This window comes from Thermobia domestica, chromosome 18, assembly GCF_964235325.1.
Source record: "Thermobia domestica chromosome 18, izTheDome1.hap1.1, whole genome shotgun sequence".
Lineage (NCBI taxonomy): Eukaryota > Metazoa > Arthropoda > Insecta > Zygentoma > Lepismatidae > Thermobia > Thermobia domestica.
Genome location: NC_137471.1, coordinates 135,379,295 through 135,405,064, shown reverse-complemented (window position 1 = coordinate 135,405,064; position 25,770 = coordinate 135,379,295).

Sequence of the window (25,770 nt, the reverse complement as noted above, 5' to 3'; positions counted from 1 at the left end):
ATAATTATCCTCATATGGTAAAAACGGTAAGGGACAGCAAGAATTGGCTTTCTGATATGGATCCAACGTTCCAAGAATAAGCTCTACCACTGTTTTTATCCCTGAATTACAACCAGAAGTATGGAACTATTATGGCTATTTACAATATTCAGTTCACATTGTTTCAAATTCTCCATAGTTTCACTGTATGAAAACGAATCTCACATATTTAGCATTAAATTGTAATAGTAGTCCATCAGCATATTTTTCTGAGAGCTTAAACGTTTTTCTTAAGATTTCTGTACAAGTTCAAACAGTAAACATGAATTATATTTCATAGTCATTAAAATTCGGATGCTACATAGAATTTTATATCGCAACGTTTTGTCTTTTTACTTTTGATAAAGAAAAATATATGAAGAACAAAAACAGAGGGAAAAAGAGAGAGAGAGAGTAGGAGAAATGCTAGTGCTTTTCGACGGCCGAATGTTCATCATCAGAATCCGCGGCTTCAAAAGTAGAATGGGAGCGATTAATCATCTCCCCTTTTCCTTTCATTCCATCTACCAAACGATGTTCATTTCCCTCTCTCTGCCTCTGTGGCCCAAATTTCTTTCCCATTGTTGACTGTTCCGTTAGTGGCCTTCGGAAGATGCGAAGGATTCTAACAATAAATGGGAGATGCTTTGGATTTTCTGTTAGTGGAATGGGGTTTCATGATTTTCATTCATCTCACGTTTTTGCAAGCGCCTTCTGTTTCCTATATGCCTCCTGTGTTTTTAAACAATATTTTTTTCTCTTCTCTTCAGATATAATATGATACAATTCCTGCTGGTATTTTGTATTTGACGTACGGTGATTGTTATAATATATTGATTTTACTTTAGACCAAAGATAAGAAATAACACCTGCTGTAACCGAAAAGAAATATGCAATTCAAGTTTTTAAATGAAAGATATTATCGTGTGCATTATTGTCATGCTCAAGATACTCTGTTGAAGTTACCGTGTATTTTGCTTAACACGGTATAGTTTATGAGTGTTCAAAGTCTTACTGGCGAAGGTCACGGGATGTTACTCTGAATTCATATCGATACTGTGCTCATTTTCACATATGAAGCAATTACGCAAACGCAGAAATCCTCGATCGCAACTGTGTTTGAATTACGAGCGTTACAAGTTCAAAATTGAACAATTTTGCAAAAAGTTTAACTAACGGTATTTTGACATATACGCTTCTTTTTTTCGTATTGGGGAGTTTTTGTGGGTGCCCAGAACCGTGGTAAAGTCAAAATGTATGCATTTTTCTAAATAATGGCACTTATTAGAGAAGAGTTAACGGGTAAATCGTCTTATAACTTGCAAATTGCCTTCTTTTCGGCACACCGGCTTGATATTTTGATAAAATGTATTTGCCAGCCCTATTTGACTGTACTATCATTCAAATGTCACTTTAATGTGTAGCTACTTTGAAATTGAACAACGGCATTTTTCTCCGAAACGCTTGCCCACGGAGCTAACGTGAACGGGACTCCGAACCCAGTTGGCCTCTGCTTATGCATTGTGGAAGACGGTGTTTCAATATCTCATCGCTTGCATTTAAAAAAAATCAACGGATTTTAATGGTGATTGTTGGAAATAGTAGTCAAATTTCAGAAAATATTTTATGGTATTCGGTAATAAATGTAGAAAAAAATAAACAATCGGTTAGCGAATATGTATGAAAATATCGGTTTTCTTAAGAATAAAAGCACCTTGCTCACAGTTTTGAATGCAAATTTCCCTAATCATTTTTTAATTATTTTTCGGCCTATTTTGTCGCTGAATATATTCAAATATGCCTTGGAGTTTTCCATAATACTTTCCCATAGTCGGCATTTTAATTCGCTGAAAACTAAAAAAGCATGGCAATCGATGATATGTTGAAACGCCGTCTTCCGCAATGCATAAGCATAGGCCGACAGGGTTCGGAGTACCGTCAGGATAGTTCCTTGGAAGGCCGCTCTGGTGCTGAGCGATCTGTTTGAGACATCTGTCTCAACAAGTGGTCACTTCAAACTTTCTTCAAAATCGGTTCAATTTTGAACTTTTAACGCTCGTAATTCAAACACGCTTGCGATCAAGGATTTCTGCATTTGCGTGATTGTTTCATATATAAAAACTAGTTGTTTGAACATAGTATTAATATGAAGTCAGAGTAACACCCGATGACCTCCCCTAGTTAGTATACTGTAGTTTGTGTCAAAATGGAAGAAATATGCCATTTGTTTTCCTTTAGGAGTCATACGTTGATAGATTTGGTTCGTGACAATTGCAAATATCGGATGATTGTTTAATTAATACATAGAATAGAACAACAAAACTAATATTTCATGTACTCTTCAGGTCCCTCTGCCCAACCAGTAAAAAAATGACAGTTGCAAAATAGAGATAGGTTCGTTACGTGTGTTATATGGTTGGCCCTTCTTTCTTTTATTGCTGAAAATCTGTTATCAACCCTAGAAATAGGTGTTGTTCCGAACAAAAGTTCAACTGTAATTTCAAGTCTCATAATTACTCGTTATCGTAAAGGGAGATATACTCCAAATAACACACGCACATCCCAATTGGTATACTATCACTAGAAGGACCAAAACTTTTACCTGCCTAGAATACCGAGCCGTCATTCTGACGGCTATTTAATTCCAAGAGATGTACATCATTTTTCTTTATATTTCTCTTATTTTAGTTTGAATTTAATCTGTTTAATCGACTAACTTATGTTTTATGTAAGTTTTCTCGTGATCTAATACAGGGTGATCCACTAAAACGCCGTCAATATATTAAATATAATATTAATATCGGAATTCGTCCACAGGACAGTGACATGAAAAATTAAAATAAAGGAATATAACTTATATTCCTACGTATGAAATCCTTTTTATATTAATCACGTGATCACCCTACCTGCCCTGTAGACATTGGCTGGGCTACTTTTCTTTAGCACAGACCCTGTGTATGATGCACTAAATTAATTAGTTTTATATTGAACTTTTTATTACATGGAACTGAATTTACATTTTCAATACATTTTTCTTTCAACTCGTATGCACTGAACTCAAAACAGCAACAATTTTCTCGCGCTTACACTTGTGTACTGTGAGTGAATTTAATGATTGATATCCATAAACGTTTGTAGTTAGCATATCCTTTTCTTTCTGTTTCAAGCACATTTTGGGAAGTTCTCTTCTGTTTGGACGCAGACTACCAATCAAGGTCATTTGGTTTCTTTTTCAAAGATTCGGTTCATTTTAAACACGTAAGAAAAGTTATCGCAAGTAACATTCAGTCCTCTGTTGAGAAAAGGATCCAACGTCTTCAGAACAATATGTTCGCCTAACTAAGAGTCCCGACGTCGTTGTTAGTCGTTTCCCAGGTAGGGAAAGACTTTTAGTTCATACCGTGACTTCACAACTGCAAGCAACCAAATTTGAATCCAAATTTTTCAGACTTGTTAGACATACATTACATGAATTTGCATCTCATCTTAGTAGAGAATAACTGTTCATCCACACAAACACTGTCGTGGGTTTTACAGTGCCTGATACAATTCTCAATGAATAAGTTTTACACAGATGATGCCAAAGCAAACTTGTTTGCTTTTAGCTTTGAAGAGCTAGGACATTTTTCATCAAATCGAAGATACTTCATTATTTCAAGAAATATCTTTCTTTCCATAATCTTTCTGTAAAACACTGGTCCACATCTTACGTTCTATAGTTCCTTCACGGGTATATCTGAAGCTACACGAAATATCAATATTGCTAGAAATGAAATGGGTTCTGCAATTGACAGCAGCCAAAGAGAATCTTGACGCTGTCTGAGCTTCAACAACGGTGCATTTCACAATGTTTCTCAACATTGTTTCGTCTATGAACAAACGAAAAGAACTATCAAAATCACCATCTTCAATATGATGTAACGCATACTATAACAAACAGGTTTCTCGCGAAGGATGTCGTGTGAGGCAGTACGCCCAGCATTGTTCTGTCTGTCCACTTCACTCCAACGTTTCCCGTGAGCTGCTCTAAAAATATTTGATCGATTACTTCGGATACTTCTGTATCTGTTTCCTTCCTCTTATCCGAAGAAGTACCTTCAGACACTGCATTCTTCACCGAAGCAGTCTCGCTGTTATTCTTCCAAGCGAAATTCACTTTCACTTAAATCTTAGAAAGCACGTAACATTTTATCAGGTCTTATGTTGCTTTTGTAATTATTCTTATGTACCTTCAAAGAAAACTGTTATTACCACAGAGAACAATGTTACCAACCAGATACGAACATAATTAAAGAAGAAAATCATTCAAAGAAGTGCCATATACCTTTTTCCGTACAGATTTGAAAAGCAGAAATAAAACATATCTTGCAAACTCGTTGGAAAAAAATAAAAATAATATAAAATATTTCAAAATGTATTATTTCCAACAGAGATACTACCATATAGCGTACAACATATAAAACAGTCTACATCAATAACAAAATATAGATTTTTAAATGAGGCAGTCAAATTGACGGTCTGGTCCTTCTAGGGATATACAACAAAAATATGTATTTATTTAAAATAGACACACAATGTTTATATGCTATATCCAATCTCTCTTTAAAATAATAAAAGTCCTAAAGTATGTTTGCATAGCTCAAAGAAATGTATGAGATATAGAAAATTGTTTTACATGATGCCGTCAAAATGACGGCTTGGTCCTACTAGTGCTATGCAAAATGCCAAAGGAGGTGAATCACAACCATGAAATCAATTCATGACACACGGTCGGGGATCGGAAGAAATGAAAGCTATTTGTGAAGAAAGAGGTACACAGATAATTTATTTCCTCTAAAATGAGGGCAATATTTTTCACTTATTTGCATTGTACGTAACCATAGACTACCTTAGTAAAAGTTAATCCACTGACACAATTTCCTTTAGGATTCTAGCACTGTCAATACGACCTTTTACCGTTACTCAAAACTAGACTTTAGCGTATACTCTTCACCAAAGAACAAAGCTGACTCAGGTGCTTCACATATAATATGAAACCACTAAGTTTTAGTTAAATTTAGCCATGTTTGCTTTATTTCAGTTTTTCTTTATTAGAACATGTTTTTATAGCCATTTTAAAGGGTGTTTCAAAAGGAACGCCGGATTAAAGCTAGTATAAATCGAATTTTATTTATTTGAACAAATTAAACAAAATACACCATTCTCTTCAAGAAATGTTGAGGTTTAAACGTGAAATAGAATATCGGACATATCCCCCTCTAATAGCCATACACGCGATTTTTCAGTCAATGAAATTAAACAGCAACTGCTCACACATTTCCACATCAACTTCGTCGAGGACACGTCGAATTATTTGTTTGAGTTCTAACAGATTACGAGGTTTATTCTGGTAAACTCGTGACTTACCGTACTCTCATAGGAAAAATCAGAAAGTGTCAGGTCACAATCGAGGTGGCTAGGTTTGGTTCCCTCGCATCAAGATTAGTCTGTCCGGGAACTTTTCACGCAGCAGAGCCATAGTGTGTCCTGAAGTGTGGCAAGTTGCGCCGTTTTGTTGGAATTATAAATTGTCGATGTTCATTTGATGCTAACGAGGCCAAAGAAAAGCAGTGAGCATCGCACGATAACGGGCTCCAGTCATCATGACAGTCTTTCCTAGTTCATCTTCAAAAAGGTAAGGATCGATTAAGCCCTCACTCCAAATACCACACCAAACCGTTTTTCGTTGAAGATGCGGGTTCTCTGATCTCTATACTCGGCAATTATGCTTGTTCACAAAACCGTTTAAATAGAAGTAAGCTTCATCTGAGAAAATGATGAGCTTTGTGAAACCATGGCTTTCTTGTTCCTTTTCCAGGATCCATTGTCAAATTGCCGTCATTTTCCATGATCTTCTGGTTTAAGTTCCTGTGTAAACTGAATTCTGTACGGGTGTAAGTGCAAATCTTTTGTTAAGATTTTTGTACATTGTTGTTGGACATATTCGCATTTCTTGAGCACAACGGGCACATGATTTTCCTGGATTCAAAGCAACTGAATCACGCACAGCAACACTTGCCTCACTCCGGCCACTTTGAGGGTGTCCAGGGCTTTTGATGTCTACTGTTGAACAGGTTTCGTCAAATTTCTTGATCAACTTTCGAACAGTGGATTCATTTGGTGCATTGTTGTCGTATGGAGTTTTCGAATAGTTTATGCGAAACTATCACCAGTCTTATAGTGAGTTTTAACAATTCAAACTCGCTGCATCTTTCCATGGTATTCCACAAACACTGACCTGGGAAACAAAATCCCAATATGAAAACACAATCTCAACGATCACTGATAACAAAATATGCGAAAACAATGTTGCCAACAACAAAACCTAGAAATAACGGGTTTTCCATATCCGGCGTTCATTTTGAGACTCCCTTAATACATCTTCTCAGCTATGAATCACCACAATTATCATATAAGTCTTTTTCCATGTGTTATATGTACGTATAATGGGTTGAAAATTTATAAAACGATCTTGTAACTTTTCCACTACTAGATAAGAACGATATTATTTTGTACAATGCGAATGTCGACAAAAGGACATCATTTGAGGCAAAACTACTACATTACACTCTTTCAATTCAACAAAATTATATATATATATATATATATATTTTCAATTGGTACTGCGTCAGATTATTTCACATTTGAAATTTGCATATTAAACGAAAACTTACAATAGCGTATGACATAACGTAGGGTCTTTAAATGAATGAGAACAATTATTTTGGCTTGGATTGAATCAAACAATGATAGTTTCTTCTAGTGCAATGGATTTTAGTGTTGGAATTGGTTTTAAAATCATTACTATCGTCTAACTGATATTATTAAACACAAAAGCATTGTAATTTAAATATTTACTTAGAAACCTGTCGAGTTTCAAGATCTACAACTGTAATGGTCAATTCCTTGTCGTTACAAAGTTTTGTCTAATATTATTCTTGATAGTTTTATGTTAATCCATATTATTTTTGTTTGAATATTCTGTTACTTATGTTCTGCTAATATTTTTTATTCTGTGTTATTCTTAATATTCATCTTTCTATTCATTTGTTGTTATTATTTTCTGTGCTCGTTACACTTAGAGGTCTGCACGGGCTCGGTCCGAGCCCACGGGATTAAGCCCGACCCGGCCTGCTGTCCGAACTCGGGGCTACAAAGCATATATCACTTCGGGCAAGCTCGGGCAGTAAATTTTTAAATATACAGCCATATTTCTCGGGCCTAACTATGTAAATATACTGTGCAACTTGTACAACAACAATATTTGTTGCACATTCTTGGTGGAGACTTTTAAAGCACAATTGCAATATTGAACTTCTAATTGCTGTAAATAAAAATACAATTTTGAGTTAATTATTAATTTTCGGTAATTCGGTCTTATTTCATGCTCATTTGATTATAACACACGCTCGGGCTGGACTAAGACCTAAATGCTAAAACATACTTCGAACTCTGGTCGTACCGGGCCCAGGCTAAAAGTTCTGGCTCATGCAGACCTTTATTATACTTTATTTGTACCAATTTTTGATATGCTGTATCATGTAGAAATCCCTGTATGTATTGCTTGTTTTCAACATCGATTAGCCTTTAGTTTAAATTCTCGACCTAAAATTGTAGAATCACTATTTCAATTACCTATGCGTTGATTCTTCTTCTTCTTCTTCTTCTTCGGTAATTGTTATAAACATATCGTCGGCGGCAATTCAAAACCTGCTATGTGCATTTTGCAGGAGAAGCGAAAAACAGTATCCTGGTTAGCTTTTTGGCTTTATAAAAGTGATGTTATAAGTAATATTTGATGCTGCACGTAACTGGTACCTTCTCAAGTTACTTGAAAAGGTATCAAGTTACGTGCAGCATCAAATATTACTTATAACATCACTTTTATAAAGCCAAAAAGCTAACCAGGATACTGTTTTTCGCTTCTCCTGCAAAATGCACATAGCAGGTTTTGAATTGCCGCCGACGATATATTGCTTTGAAAACTTTTAAAATATTAAGTGAAGTCGAATCTCAAAGACAAACCAACAAAATCTAAGATACTTTACGTATAACGTATAAAAATATTATGCTTTTTAAACAGAATTCGTAACACTTAATTCGAGCATTAAGAACTCACTTTGAGACGCGTGCAATAATGTGCAATATGAGTGAGTGATTTCTTTGTGCTATTTTACATCGCTACCGTAACCTTATACTGCTAATAAACACAGTACTTAATTATTTTGTATATTGAAGTGCTCTACTTGGATAACACTGTTCTTACCGCTTTCGCGTGGGAGATCTGGGTTCAATTCCCGGTGGGAGCTCATGTGGTTCGGATTCCACTTTAACCAGTAGGTCCACGTCTCATATAGCCTCGCTGCTGTAAGGGACGTTAAACTCAACAACAACGCAACAAAATATGTAAGTGAATGAAATTATTTATATTTTCCTTTTATTATTATTATTATTATTATTATTATTATTATTATTATTATTATTATTATTATTACAAGTCGTATTTGTGTAACTGTTAGAAGTATAAGTGTCCCAATTACATTAATGCGAGTTGCTACTTATTAATGTATTGTACATGGTGGCCCAAAAGTAGGTATGCAGTACAATATTGCATTTAATATCATTTCTTATTGTTATTGATCAGGCAGGCTTAGTTTATTTATTATTTGCTTTTAAGGTGTTTTTACTTCCATCTTAAGCTCGGAAAAGCCGAAGCAAATACACTCATAAACTAGAATATTATACTTGATCAATGCAGGGGTGAATACCTACTTTTGGGCCTCCCTGTACAGTATTATATTACAAGAAAGATCAAGAAAGAGATCTCATTTTATTCATTCACTCACGGAGACTTAGTTGAATACCTTCCTACCTTTTACCTGTAGTTAGCTTTTCTAGCCACAGTGCGTACCCTCGAGACTTCGGAGAAGGAATTATGTATGTTTTGATATTTGAGTACGAAATCTTGATTATAGAATCCAATGACTTTTTGCAGGCAACCTAGACACTAGGTTTAAACAAACTAATTCAACATTATTTTCCACTTCCGTTCCTTATACAGTTCCTTTAACTGGAGATTGTCAATTTCCCTTCACAGCCTTGTTCTGCCCCTACAAAAATCCCTGGAAAGCATGATTGCTAGGAATCGAACTTAATATTGTTTCTTGCTTGTAATTTTATTAGTTTTTAATAACTTCTGGGAACATTTTCATACAGAGGAGACTTTCTTTCATCTCCACTCACTAATCACTCAACTTTATCCAAAGACGGAAAGAAAAATATAAATGTAAAAAATCGTTAACTACGGTGCATTCGGTGTTTTGAGCACGAATATTCAGAAAGGTATTCATCTTTTTTCTCCAAGAATCAATGTCAAAAGATTTGACCTGTTTTTTTTTTTAATTCCCTTCGGAAACATCTTTTCGTCTAACACACATACCGATAACGCATTTCTTTTTCTTCTTTTTTCTATTTCTACAGGATTCTGTTCTTCCTTTCCTGAATAGTAACCGACATCCATTAGGCAAAAGTGTCAGAAACAAGAGAGTGCTAACAGGTGATTAATCTTCTAACGCTTGTATTTTCTATTCCATGCTCAGACTCTTTGTTCCATTTCTCTGTGACGACACTTGATGGTTTGCGTGAACAGATCCTGGATCATTAATAATAAGGATAAAGAATTTAGCTTTTTCTGGTACTTTGAGCGCTGGAAACTTCTCTAATGATACGACGCCTTCAATCCATTTCTAACTGTTTTCTACTTTCAGTAGCGAAAATCAAATACCAGTTTTCCTCTCCTTTTTAAGTTTATGTTTCTCTTAATGCTTCGTGACTTTAATTTATAGTGCATTAGATGCTTTTAAAAACGACTTAATAAAGTAGCTTTAAAGAATACTAAATTCCATATAAGTATGCCGCAGTTGCAACAGTAAAAGAAATGTATTACCTAATGATATGCTACTTCTTAATGTTAATATGAATTTATAATATGAGGTACTACATTTGGTCAGACATACGATACAACATTTTTAAACGATTCAATAAATTTGTTACATAGAAAGTATGCCAGAGTCGCAGAATCGTAAAGTTGTATATTGTCAACTGTGTGGTTAAATGGACTAGGTCTAGTTCAGTTGTGTCGTTTTCCACGGTATACGATCAAAATATTGTGGCTGAAATATCGCGGCCTAAAATCTGTGAGACCAAAATCTTATCTGGCTAAAGCTTTACTGTCCAAATCTTCGTGAACCGAAATCTCGTCAGAACAAAATCTCGCCGCAACAATACAAATACGAGTTTCTGAATCCAAAATAATAATAACAAAGACTAAAGCAACAAGGGACAAGAAATGGATACTTTAGACCAAGGCGCAAAATTTCAAAGTCAGACCCACTCGCAAATCCCAAAATGATGGTCACCAGTATCTGTCACGTACAAATTATGAGAGGTTCCTCCCCCGTCCTCGGCCTTTGGTTTGACAAAGTAAGAGATTACATCAGGATATAAAGTTTCTAAACCAGACTATTATATTCAGGATAATCAATTTTGAATTGGACAATTCATATCAGTGACAATTATTTTCTCACTCAATGACAATTATTTTCGTGCGAAACAGAAACTGCGCATCCCTGTGCGTTTACACAGAAACCACTCCTACTGAATATTGGCCGCTAGTTCTAAATTTCTGGTCGCCAATGGCGACCTGGAGATGACAAATTTTGCGCCCTGCTTTAGACACTATAAGCGTAAACAAATTGACGAGTTCAAGCAAAAACAACTCAAATTAGGGTAAACCTTAATTCTTAAACCCTTTTAAAATTATTTTGTGAGCGTGAACTGTGAATTCTACCGGGGGTTTAAAAGTAGCCAAAAATCTTGTATTTCACGAAACCGTTAAGATAAGATGAAAATATGTGAACTCTTCATTAAGGATAAAGGGGAAGGGTAATAATTTCTAGTTATAAATGGACTTTTTTGAACATAGTACCAAACTCCAAGCGGGTTTCTACTACTCATATCACTTTCTAAGGGAGAGGAGGAGTTCAAAATTTTCGGCCAAAAGAAAGGCTATTTAACGAGCTTCTCAAGTTGAAAGAAAAACTGGGAATGTAAACTTCACATTGAAAATAATCGAAAATATGTTCCACGGTTTTCGAAAATTCTTCTTTAAAGGAGGGAAATTGGAAATTTCTATAGTATCCCCCCTCCATATTCAAATTAATGTTGTTTGTCTCATCATTGCGGAAGAGCCTCTGAATCACTTGAAATTAATTTTCTGCCGAGTATACTGTACTCACATTTATTTTCAAATCGCAAAAAGAGGTTATAGGTTATCTAATAACCCCTAGATAATAACCTAGGTCAGTGGTTCGCAAACTTTTTGTTACCGCGACCAACATTAAATATTAAAAAGTACTTTGTGGTCCACCTACTTTTATGGCGGTATTTCAAATCAATTAAATTTTGTAAATCATATTTCTAATTTTTCATATAAAGGTAACACAGAGCTAGCACTATTGTTAACGCAATGCCCTACCCCGTGACAGATTGTGACAGACATTCTCTTTCCATCTTAACCCAGCATCTCTACTGACTGTAAAGCAGGGCAGGGTTCTGAGTAACCACTTACTCTTCACCCCATTAACAAACGCTTTCAATTTTCATTTCCTGAATGGCACTTACTTTACAACCTATGTTTCAGCATCAAAATAAAATTTTCACAATGAAAAACTTCTCGCGACTCACCAAAGAAACGGCCCGCGACCCACCAATGGGTCGCGATCCACATTTTGAGAAATACTGACCTAGGTGATATGATACATATATATGTGCTAATTGTTCTTTTATATGGTAAACTAATAATTATTATAATAAAAAGCGTGTTAGGATTAAAACCAATTATATAAGATAGTAGTGTATTTTCTTCCGAAACATTTTTTCAGGTCGTTCTCAGATAATAATTTTAGTTGGATTTCCAGGAAAGATTTTTAGTTATTTATTTTATTTTATTTTAACATGTAAATACGTCAACTGGTATTTTGTAATGTATATACGAAACGAATAAAAAATGTACGGATATGGATGCATAATTTGGGCCACATAAAAGAGGTAACATATTTTAGAGAATACAACCCATGATAAGCGTATGCGTTCTATGAACTTGTGTACATGCATCAGATTTGTTTTACTTTCAAGTAAATTAAATCAACTTCTGAATAGATGAAAGTTAAAGGGTTGATTCCTGGAATTCTATTTTGTCACTTTACGTTCGTTAGAAACCACAAGCAACATGAAAAGAGAATGACATTTTAAAAGCACATGAAAAGTGTTTATATTATTCTGCATAGAAATCAGGAAAGCAAACAGCATTTAGACAAGTATATAATTAAAAACTAAGTTCTCAATTACTCTCCTCAGACGTCACGATATTCAGAACAAAAGGAAACATTAAAACCACTTAAATTAATTTTCATAAACTGTAAGGCCTTACAAGTATCTATATATATAAAAGAGAACGTACAAATCCTTTGTCCGCTCATCACGCTAATACGGCTGAACCAATTTCTTTTATTTTTGGGGGGTTATTAGGATTTGGACCCTAGATGGTTTTTATCATATCACTTTAATTTTCAATTACCAGTGTCTTGAGATAATTGACCATTCAGGTGTCCATTACGTACAAATCCTTTGTTAGTTCATCATAGGTATAAAAATAAACATATTTATATGCAACCCGCATGACCGTGTCACTCGGCGGGTTAACATACATGACAGGCGTTATAATGGTTTTTATCATATCACTTGAAAGCGAAAAAGTAAAAATTATCTAAGTAACAAAGTTTATTGCGTTCGGGGGTGACCGCAGCGAAGCGGGGCGGGTTAACATAAATGACAGGCGATATAATGTTAACATTTACTGCAATCTTCTATGGTTTTTATCATATCACTTGAAAGCGAAAAAGTAAAAATTATCTAAGTAACAAAGTTTATTGCGTTCCGGGGTGACCGCAGCGAAGCGGGGTGAACGCTGCTAGTTAGTTTATACTTGTGATGGTTTTGCGTTTGTATATTCTGGAGATTATGGTTTATATATTGTTAGTAATGAGCTATTTTTAAATAATGAGTTATACTACTATATTATCTATGGTGTAATATATATCTTTAATAATAACACTAAACTGTAATGTTGGCATTAAAAGTACCTTAGAAGTCGTTTATTAGTATTATTTGCTAATAATACGCATTTTATTTAACTTCTATTGAAATAACCCAAACAATATAATTTCTCTATCAATATCTGAAGGATAAATCTTACTGATAGTTCTAACGACCTGACTTCATTTCAGTTTCTTTTCAATAATTTTATTTTGTTATTGGCAGAGCTGATTTACATGAAGTATTTATATTTTTGCATTGTTACACAATTTTTATAATATTTCTAGTAGGCTGTTAGTTTTCCTGTTTGCACCACATGATAAGAATTGGACGCTATAGACTCTGAATTTATAAAGGTAACCAAGAAAGTTCTGTCGCTTTTTGTGTAGGTCTGTGTTGAATTGGCCCTCACACCATGAGTTCAACGCGAATACAGATAAGGCGAAGGTCAGTTGTTGGTGTGGGTATATCCATGGGGGAGGGGTAGTGGCAGTTCAGTTACACCGCGAACTTGCGTATGGACAGAGTGAACATGGGGCCTCCACAGTGTATCATAAGGACGTATATGCTGTAGACTTCAAACTGAAACAAACGCCTCAGCCGCGGGGCGCAAGATATGACAGGCCTTTGGAGAGGGTGTCGTGACTACGCGGAAAGTCCAGCGGTGGTTTATCAAATTTAAGGACGGTGACGAAACACTCGAAGATAGACCACTTGCCTGAAGAACAATACATGTGCAAATTGAAGATCTTCAGGCAGCAATTGAGGTAAACAGTGGGCAGCCATGTAAGGAACTGGAACTACAATTCAGTGTGAGTGGAGAAAGCATTCAGCAGCACTTAAATGAATTTGGGAAGCATCAAAAGTTGGGTCGATGGGCCCCACATGATTTGACTGGTTGCCAGAAGGCAACGCTAGTAGACACCTGTGTTTCTTTGCTGTCTCGTCTGAGGGAGGAGCCATGTCTGGACAGGGTGTTGACATGTGATAAGAAGTGGTTCCTGTATGAAGCTCCGTTATCATTTTTAGCATCCCATGAACCGGTTCCAAAACATCCGAAACCAGCACTGTACCAGAAGAAGGTCCTCCTGCGTGTTTGGTAGAGTGCTCGCGATATCGTCCATCGGGAACTCCTAGCAGTTGGTGAGGCCATCTGTGTAATTGTGTACTGTCAGCAATTGAGCAGTGTTCAAGAAAAACTCAAAACACTGGAGCCAGCACTTCTGGAGCCAGCCAGCACTTCGCAGATGTGTCCTCCTTTTACAGGATAACGGTAAGCCCCACATGCTAAGATGTCGCGGGACACCATTCTACGCCTTGGATGGGAAACACTGTCGCCCCCTCCATACTCCCCAGACATTGCTTCATCCGATGATCACGTATTCAATTCCTTGGACAATCACCTTAAAGGACGCCCTAGTAGAGGTACAAAATGCGCTTGATACTTCTTCGTTTCAGCTCCCACCAATTTCTACCGCTATGGAATCTATGGCCTTCCAAAACGTTGGCAGAAGATCGTCGATGCTGATGGAGACAATTTTCGATCTTCCAGATATGTCTTAGTTGACATATCAACGTTCGAAGGTGGTGGGTGAAAAAGCGACAGAACATTCTTGGTTAACTTTATGTTTCTAGTTTCAGTATTGAATTAGCAGAGTTTGGAAGTCTATCATGGTTTTACACTGTAGAACTGATGCTACGAGAGGATTGAAAATGTCACAAAAACTTAATGCAAACATTGCCCGTAATTTAGTATGCAGTTAGGACCAATATGTGTAGCCTTGTAATACATATAGAAGTAATTAATATTACCTGTGCTACTTTATGACGGTCAAACTACATTTACCTTTTTTAGTAATTGTGCACTAATCGTGGCATTTGCAAATGCAGAGACAGTGTTAAGAGATAAATTATTAATTGAATTGAGACATTTATTTTTAAACATAGATATTTAAGTGGGAAATGATACATCATACACTAATAACAACACATGATGCATGTCATCCCATAATTTTGATTTCAGAAGCTTATTTCTGCTTGATATATTTTGTGGTTTATATCAAATAAACATAAAGATAATAAGCAAAATAAAACACGAAAATAAGTTCAATTTACATTTACCTAGATTTGAACAAAGAAAAAGAATAAAGTCTTTTTGAGTGGAAAATGTACATTTAACAACAAAAAAGCTATTCTTTTAGTGTGAATTAGAAATAGTATGAACGTCCACATGTATGTATCCCGATCATTTCTGGGGCTTCATTCCGCATCATCGCTCTCATCAGTTTCGTCTTCTGCTTTATCTGTATCTACCCCTTCTTCTTCAGCTTCAAGAAGTCCAGGTCCAGGTGAAGACGTTTCGTTTCCTTGCAGCAGCCGAAGTGGTTCCTGAGACATCTTCCTTTTGTGGCGTTCGCTTTGCACTAGTAAACGATGAGATGATTGGATCCGACGACACGAGCAAGTTGTGTAGTATGTCTGTCATGACGAGCAAGTTGTGTAGTATGAATTTGAAAAGTCTTCCTGGAATGGTGTGTCCGGTAGTGGCAGAAATCTTTGTTCCTAGATTCCAGTGCCTCCTCCGAAAGAATACCAGTAGGAATTAAAAAGTGTTTGATCACCTGTAATCCGTACATTAGAATATTATGCACTGTTGGTGGCATCCGATACCAAGCGTAATGTTTTGCGTACAGCGAGGCAGTTGCCTTAGTGTACTCATCAAATTTATCATAGTTAATAGGCCGACCACTGGACATAATCATGAGAATGATGCCAAAGCGTTTTATTAGATTCACGTCTACTCCAGTTGCATCTGTAGCCTTTCCTGGATGCGCGAAGAATCGCCTTGCCACTTACCCCGTATTTGACGTGCCTCTGCCTTGAACAACTTTATCTACCGTGATGCCCAATTCTCTCCTAAGTGCTTGCTGAACAGCTATTTTTTGGTCACTAAGTTTTTTTCTGTAGTGCCTCTAACAGAAGTTATCTGCAGTTTCAGCTTGTAGGCCATGTGGAGAACACACACAAAGAATTTGATCCAAGCGTGTAAATTGGCGAGAACATATTGAAGAGTTTCTTCTCGAGGTGTTCGATTGTTCACTTGTCGAAGATCATTCATTTGGGAGGGAAGGCACCCACAAATATAACACCTCTGACTAGATGATCTGGTTAGAACGTTTATCATTTTAGTATCTAGCATTGTACTAAGAAGCAAAGGATAAACGTTTACATATTCTTCCTTAACAATCATTTCTACAGGTCTCAGTTCACTGGCTTCCTTCCGAACTTTTTCCACTTCCTCAACTGTAGACTCTGCGATTTCTTTGACGTATTCAAATCTGATTGGTCTGCAGCACTTTGTGGAGGAGGTTACTGGATTTTTCCACACTATCACTTTGGTATCAGCAGTGAGTTGTAATGGCACTAGAATAAACATGAAAGCTGTCTCTGTTAAACTCCAGTTATCAGTTGCTACAGAGCTACGAAGGCTTAACATGAACTCATTGTAATTGCTGCTGTTATCACAGCCCCATTTACAGTGCAGTTCCAGTCAGACGAAACACATGTCTTCAGGAAATTGAATCGTTTCAAACAGACGCTCCGTGGTATGATTGGTAAGAGACTGCAATGGAATGAATGCTCCGTCTTCTGAAACGACAATCCTTGTTGGATAAAACTTCTTCTTCGCACTTAGGATGTTATCGTATGGAGGATAGATGTCTGCTTTTAGCCTCTTGTCTCGTATATGAATATTGGAACTTTGACTCCTTGTTTTTATTAGGAAAGCCAATGCTTCAACATCAGACAATGGCGTAGGTTAGTTTGATTGTACTCTGGCTTCTCGCCAAACCTGACGGATTTTCACCGCACGCGAAGGAGAATATTCTGCAGCGTGCTTCCCTTCTGAATGAAGAACTGATTTAGTAGCAAATATAAGCTCCTTAGTTGGTGTCTCCGACCGTAGTTGTTCTGTTTTTCGGCGCTTGGATCTATCTGTCAACAACAAAAAGTCTTTGGCTGGTCGTTCTTTAGTCCTGGTACTGCTGAGTGGTTTATCAGGTGGTACAGAAGTCGGAGTAATCCAGGGTACATTGAATCTTCTATTGATTCAACTACGGTTTTGCGAACTAAGTATGTTATCTCTTTAACCAGCTTTTACACACTTGCTCTGCAGAGTTCTACAGTAACCTTTAAGTCGATTACGCAGCTGAAGCTTACTGTCTTAATTCACTTGTGCAGAACACTGTGAGAGCACAAGTGTCACCAAGTATTCTAGAGAATCAGCTGACTTAGGTGACAACAGTTTGGAGTTTCTTTTGCGTAGGGCCTCAAATACTGTTCCGTTTGTCACCATAATTTTTTATTATTTTTCCTGTAAATACACAGAACAATGCGATTCTGTAATTTAAGACATAACAGTCCAAACATACCTTATAAGTTGACTTACTGCAAAGCATCACATTCATACAATGTTTAATTGTTCCTTATAATGATTCCCCACAAAATTTACTACGCACGTCTGAAAATGAAAGTTAGTTGGAGGGAAAAAATACTCTCATATCGTATAAAGGGATAAAGTGGGACAAGGACATATGTCGATTGCATAGGAAAACGTACTTTTCAAATGAATTCACATGTTGCAGACCTCTACTAGCCCCTTATTGCAAGTTCTAGACTATTGAAAATTCATCTTCTAGAAAATTTGTATACCATAATTAAGTCATAGGATGATGTCATATTTAATAGTGTAAAATATAGAAGCACCACATCCGTGAGAAAATCACAGGAAAGTGTCCACATATCATACATTCAGCATCTAAAGTTACTTTTTGAAAGCCACACTTGCCTTCAATTTATGAACCTTCATTTGGTTCAGCTTTTATTAAGATTAGCATATCTAAAATAGGAATGGCAACAAAGAAGACACATTCGCGTGGTTCGGGGAAAGGACAGATAGGGCCGCCCCCCGACAGAAATATCATGAAAATGGTATATCCAGTCTATTGGAAGCAGAACCCACCAAGATTTATTCAATTTCGTGATACTTAATTTTACGACTTTTGTCCGGCTAAATTCCATTTCAGACCAGTATGCGCCCTCCTCTTCACTAACAAGACTGTCAAACATACTGAGTTTCAAATTTTTTAGATGAACGGCTTGTGAGATTAATGTTCTTTCCAAAAAATCGGACCCCCACTTCCCTTTAAGATATTTATAAAAGCGATATGATAACATCCCATTTATTTATTTATTTATTTATTTATTAGCAATCTCCAGATACAGCTCAGAGGCCATTTTATACTGGATATCTATCAACAATAACAACAATGGAAAGGATTTGGGAAGGTATAGTCCAGGGCCTGTTTAGTAAGTACCATACCGGCATTTGCCTGATAGGACTGAGGAAAACCCTGGAAAGATCAGGATGGTCGGCAACGGGAATCGAACCCACGACCTCCCGAATGCGAAGCCAACGCTCTACCACTTGAGCTACTTCGCTTGGTAATTGGAGACTAACTATATATAAAAGTCATTTCATTTGGCCATGCTATTTGGCTGTGATGATCACCCACACATACTTATTTTCAATTTTTTTATATAATAATTCACCTATTAGAGGTAACCAATTTTAAACTTATCAAAAAAAGCAAAGCCAAGTAATAAGTCCTATTACTATTACTATAATTACAATTATCAATATCCAAAAATACGTGTTCTTTTTTCTCTTAGATATACTCACCTCAGGTAAGTAAATAAAAACAAATGAAAAAGCAAGAAAAATAGAGAACTTGAAAGCAAAATGTAGACAATTTTATCTGTGTTCAAAGGATGCTGTCTACAATGCACTGAGTAAAGTGGGTCGGTGGGTCTTAATGGGTCACGATGGGTGGTAGGTCGCAGTGAGTCACGTCCTCAAATCTTGACCCTCTTGACCTACTTGACCCACATCCCACTGAACCACTCCATTTTAATTGTAGAACCCAGTGGCGGATCCAGGGGGCGATCGGGGCGATCACCCCCAGAGGAGAAAACTTTCTTATTTTATATATATAAATAAAACCCATCCCAGAGTTTGAAGCTCTTAAAAGTAGCTCTAAGTAGCAGTATGAGAACCCACCGCCTCCCCCAAGTCGGTCCTGGATCCGCCCCAATCCTAGCGCTCATCCAGAGAAAAGTGTGGGATTGCTTGAACAGTCTCCTGGTTAAAATGTAATTATTTCATTTTAAGTATTTGGCTAAAATCTCACAGAATGAGTCAGAGAAAAGTAATTTTACTTAAATGAATAAGGAAAAGCAAACCTTAAAGAAAACATCACATAAGAACATGTGACGGTAGGAAATGAGTTTTGTGTACATTGCGTACCCTTGACTGTGATCTCTAATGGTTTGTTGTGATGAAAAACTTTTTTTCTTGTGTAGGGATCAAGTTTCACCGGAAGAAAATGTAATCAAAACATAACACCTTTCTGTTTGTCTAACAAAGAAAGGAAAACAAGAAATAAGAAAACGTTGAGGGCCGGTTATATAACGCGACAGAAATTGGTATCTCTCCTGCACTGTAAATCGGAAGGAAAAATATATTTAAGAAAAAATGCGAAGATGGTGACTAAAAAGGAAAGTAGGTCACATTTTCAGTGAGTGTAGCAAGTTTTTCACCAGGAAAGATGACGTCCTCTACAGAAGTGGAAGGAGGGTTCCTTCCTGTGGAAACAAGTTTGGTCTCGCGTAAGTGCATCTGTGGTTTACTCGGCCTACGCTTAATTTCTGAAGATAATTTGACACACACTTACACACATGCATACTATATATATATATATGTAGGATACGGTACTTGTTTCCGACCTCTATATGTATATAAAGTTTGTTTAGATTCGTTCTCACAAAGTCTTCTTCATTCCTCTTACTACATTGTGTTTTTATCTCGCAGGAAAGAAACGAATTAATCTACTACTTCGCGTAACAAACTATTTTGCACTGAAAAATATATTAAAGTTTAATTTTCTCTCTGTATTTCACTACGGAAAACAAGTCTAGAAATAGAGAATGGAAAATTAGCTCCAGAAATAACATGGGCAATGTTGAGATTACTTTCCAAACCCAGTTGTGCATGTTCCTCTGTGAGACATCCTTGTTCGTTAATAATTCAGAACTTCAAACTCCGGTACTTTCAGTATGTGATACCATATTCTTTCTAGTTACTCTTCGGCTTTGGAATACACTCCTTTAAAAAATCATTTTTTCTATGTCCTCATGACGTTGCAGGTAATTCTGCATTCCATATGTAACATATGAGACCTACACACAATACCTGCACTATGCATAGCAAAGCCAAGCTAACGAGGGAAGAGTGTGATGTCACTTAAAGATAAGTGCACCAAATTTGGTGTAGGAGCAGGCGTGTCAGTTAGGGAGGCAGAACTTGAGGAATATATGTAGTTTAATCGATTGTCTACTAGCATACTAGTACGAATCGCAAAAGTCTTATGTCGGTGGTGCTCCTGCCCCCTCAAGTGATGTCTGAAATGACGCCCCTGTGTAGGAGTAGGTAATGGGAATAGAAAAGAACGTGTACAAGCATTCTTTTCGCAGGCGTTCGGAATCAGAAATTATGAGCCCTGCACTTCTGAAAAAGTATGGCATCTCAATCAGATATTGATGGAAGGGAGCCTTTGCTGTCAATACAAAAGAAGTTAAATAAAGTAAGAATAAAAACAGAAAAGATGACCTAAACAGAAAATACGCCAATATCTGCCCTCAGTCCCACCAGGCGAGTGCCGGGCTACTAAATTTATCAACTGGCCTTGTCATTGCCAATAAGGTATGCATCACTGGTTAGATTAATGAAATTATAAATAAAATATATACACAGACATAAATTGATGTCGAATTCGCAACTCGAATCTAGGACTTGTACTTTTTGAACTGGTCAATGAAACGTTGAAGCTTACTCAACCGTCAAGTTGGTAATTGATTTGTGGTAAGGAGTCATAAACAGATCTGGAGGGTAGACTTGTGCACAGTCTGTGTTGTCAGGTTTCCAACGCGTGCTGTGGAACTACTGCATTATAAACAAACCAGTTCAGAGAACAGTATTGATGTTTAAGTGAATAGGTGTGTGCAATGCCTGAACATGCGACAACAGTTACATCATTTGCTGTAAGAGATACAGATGGGAACGTAGAGCTTTGGGACGTTGACAACCGTGAGTCAATCGTACATAGTACCTAGTCAATCGTGTGTGTGGAACGCTCTGATACTCTGTGTCCAAATAGGCAGTTGTAAGAGTAAGAGATATCAAGGGAAAATATGATAGTTAAGGGAGACTAAATTTTCCAAAACTAGAAGAAATTACTAAAGTGATGAGTTTTTGCATGTATATTGAGTAATATTAACAAAATAATTGATCAAAATAACAATAATAATTAATTAATTAAAAAGTAAATTACCCAATCTTATGGATAGTAGCTGAATAATTATAATTACAGAAATAAAAGAAAAGACGTTTACAATGAGAAACAATATGAATTTAAATGTTAAGTATGTAATAAATTCTAACTTCTGCTTGGAGCATTAAAATTAAACTGGCGTTGGATAAAATCATACGTACATTTGTTCGATGAAGTGACATAGATTCACACACAAAACAAATCTTTAGATTTATATTTCGAGATTACAAAAAAGAGCAGGTTTACAAGCTCAAATATTTCCAAAAATTTGGCTCTCAGTTGATTGTACCTAGGTAATTAGCTACCTCTATAGATGTTTTTCACTCACTACTAATTCTAGAATATTTCTTTTTTACTAGTTAAGTGCTGCTCATTATTAATCATAATTCCACACTCTTTACAATTTTACTTTGCCATGTCTGATACAAATAACTTGTATATGATCATACGCAAGAATGTTGGCTCCTAAATGGGATAAAGCATATTTCATGTCTTGAGTACTCTAAATGTCCTACTATAACTTAATTACAAACTAATGACATAGAAGAATAGAAACTACAGCTGCACATGTTTCTCTACGGAAGTTTTTGGCTTTGATAATCAACTTGAAAACGTAGAACAGAAAACTATAGTGAATTTTAGGACAAATGCGTCAAGTGAACTTTCTGGTGGACAAACATCATATGCGTGGCTTTTTTTGAGGTTCTCCTATTTCCTTCCACTTTTTTCATTCCATCATTTTCTTCAATTCTCATCATCACCGTCTTCTTTAGCCTAGCCGTCATTTCTGTGGGACGTAAAACTTAAAGATTTCATTTCATTTTCTGGGACAAATTCCTCGAACTTTTGAGGATAGAACTTGTTCGTCCACAAGTTTCATACTTGTTACTGACGTATTTCGCTTTTCAACTATGTAACTACTCACAGTTCTGCATGTCTGATCGTAAACTATACTATTGGTAGTTTTGATCCGTTGGAAAATTATCACCAGCTGAAGATTACCCGTTCCTGAACAGATATTGAGTTTTTAAATTTCGTATTTAGTTTCCAATGCTGTGTGCAATTTTAAAACGTGGTTCACAATTTTTGACGATAATCTCAGAAAGTTTGATTGCCAACAAGTTATTTATTTCGATAGATTTAAAGTAAGATCAATAGTTTGTTGTTTCCCTTTTTCTGAAGATTGGTCAATCCCAAATGTGCATCTTTTCTCATATTTTATGTGAAGAATAACATAGAACTATTAAATAAGCACAAAATGCTCGACGTTTTTCTACAGAAAGTAACTTAAAATCAATGTGTATGGACAGCACATGTTCATCAATTTTGTTGATAATTAATAACACAGTTTATTTGCACTCGTGCAAAACATGTATGTACACGCATGTCCAAAATTATAGTCGCATATCTATAAATATGTTGTTGTAAGAATATAATTTGATAACGAATTCGCCCGGTTTTTCTTATAATGTTAGTATGTGTATAATCGGCAAAGACATGTATGTGGCAAATTTCATGTCAAAAGAGCAGTAAACAAGAACAATAAAACGAAAATAATACCTTCTTGACCATTTAGCAACATTTTGTTTTACTCATTCTAATTTTCACATTTATAATTCTTTTCCTATGAAATTTACTACAAATATACATTTCCTGATTAGATACTTAGTATCAATATTAAAAGTACCGTACCCCTGTAAAATCATTATCAAATTATATTATTACAAGAAGACAGTTAAAGATATGCGACAATCATTTTAGACATGACTGTACATGTCGAGCAAGATATGCATGAATAACAACCTAGTTTGAACTTAGTCTTACGTAAAAATGTTAGAAACATGTTTAAGGTTGCATTCAATTACATATTTTTAACGGTCCAAAAGTGTTTACAGCATGGGACGATAGAAACTAGTGTATATTATATATAGAAACTAGTATATATTATGTATTTAAAGAATACAAGTTTCTTTTTCTCGTTGACAGTGCAAGTAATATTAACTTTAAAGTAAGAAAGTAAATTTTTTGAGCTTAAATGCTGTTACCTGTCGTAACTTTATTTTAGAAAAAAAAAGTAATTATACATTGTACTAAAGTTACGCTTTTGAGCATTCTTTCGTTAATAGCTAATCAGCGCCGCCAACTGGTTGTTTGAAGAACTAAACCAACAGGTATGTGGAATACGTAAGACACCGCTTCATACTGAAGTTGGTTATAACAAGGGTTGAACATATCAAGTGTAGAATTGGATACTAAGAGTAAAATCGAACTAATTTGTTACGAAGAGTTGAGCAGTTTTTGGTAAATGAGTTATGTTGTTTCACTCCGCATGTTTAATATGAATCGATTGTGCTACAAAGATACATATAGTTGTGCTACAAATTATTAAATGTTGAATAAGAGCAGTGGTGATACGTAATCCAACAAGTAGGGTAGGCCCGATAAAATTCCGATGTAAGTTCGTGGGATTCCTACTTCCCTAAAACTACAATATTTCCATTTTAAAGATTTTTGTCTTAGTATACTAGTAGCGTTTTCCTCTTGATTTATTAAATGTTTGCTTAAATGACAAGATTTGTACGGCCGAAAGTAGTTTGTTATTATTATTATTATTATTATTATTATTATTATTATTATTATTATTATTATTATTATTATTATTATTATTATTATTATATTAGGAGATTTTAACGCAGGAGGCATAGATTGGATTTCAGGTAACATAACAACTGATAATTATTATTCGAAGAAAAAAGCAGAAAAAATATTTGAATTAAGCAATGTTTTAAATTTAAACCAGAAAAATAAGTCATATGACCATAGTAATCCGGGAAGAGTATTAGATTTGTTGCTAACAAATTTGGATAACAGTTCTATGTATTTTGACATCCCACCACTGACTAAAGTCGATCGCTTCCATCCCCCATTCATGTTTGAGTGGAAAATTATAGATAGTGGCAAATATTGTCCCGTTCCTCAGTACGATACACATAATTTCAAACAAGCAAATTTTCTAGGTATTTACAAGGGCATTAGAGAAATTGACTTAATAAATAATTGCAGTAACAGTGTCAATGAAACCACTGACCACTTATATAATTTAATTTATTCTGTATTTAATGAACATGTATCTAAGAAGTCAATTGGTTGTAAACAAAAATATAAGGATCCATGGATGACGCGAGAATTGAAAGCACTAATAAACAAAAAAACTAAATAGTTTGTTAAAGCCAAAAGAACAAATGATGACGTATGGTATCAGAGATATTCAGACCTAAAGAAACTTGTAAAAAAGAAATACATTGAAGCAAGAAAATCTTATTATTCAGGTTTAGAAAATAGTATTTATAAGAACAGCTCATATTTTTGGAACGTTTTTAAAAAGTCTGACTGTAAACAAGTACCGAAGCAAATAAATTGTGATGGTATGCTAATTCTAGACACTGTCGAAATTGCTGAGGCATTTAAGAGTGTATTTTATGAAGCGTTTACCTTAGAAGTAGGTCAAGAGGTATTGCCTGAGAATATCGTTAGTAATAGTGCTCTAATCGGAATTCCTACCGTTACTGATTTAGATGTAATGGAAGCAATTAAACTAATTAAACCGAACACTACTCCAGGTCTAGATAATATTCCTTATTATGTAATAAAAGCTTGTGCAACTGAACTTTCAACTAGTTTGGCAAATATATTTAACGTTTCATTACGTACAGGTATATATCCTTCAATGTGGAAGCAAGTATATCTTGTTCCGGCAAATCAGGTGATAGACAGATTGCAAGCAACTACAGGCCAATAACTCTTGTCAATGCATTCTCGAAGATATTTGAACTAATTGTCCATAAACACATATATTTTAATGTAAGAAATATCTTAAATGAGTCTCAACATGGTTTTTATAAGGGCAAGTCGATTGTAACAAATCTAATTCATTTTACAGACTTTACCTATAACGCACTGAAAAATAAATTGCAAGTCGATGTAATATACATAGATACATACAAAAGCTTTTGACTCTGTCAGTCATAAGTATCTCATTAGCAAGTTATCAAATATTGGTTTGTCACCTTTGTACATTCGCTGGTTTGAAAGCTATCTGTCAAACAGAACT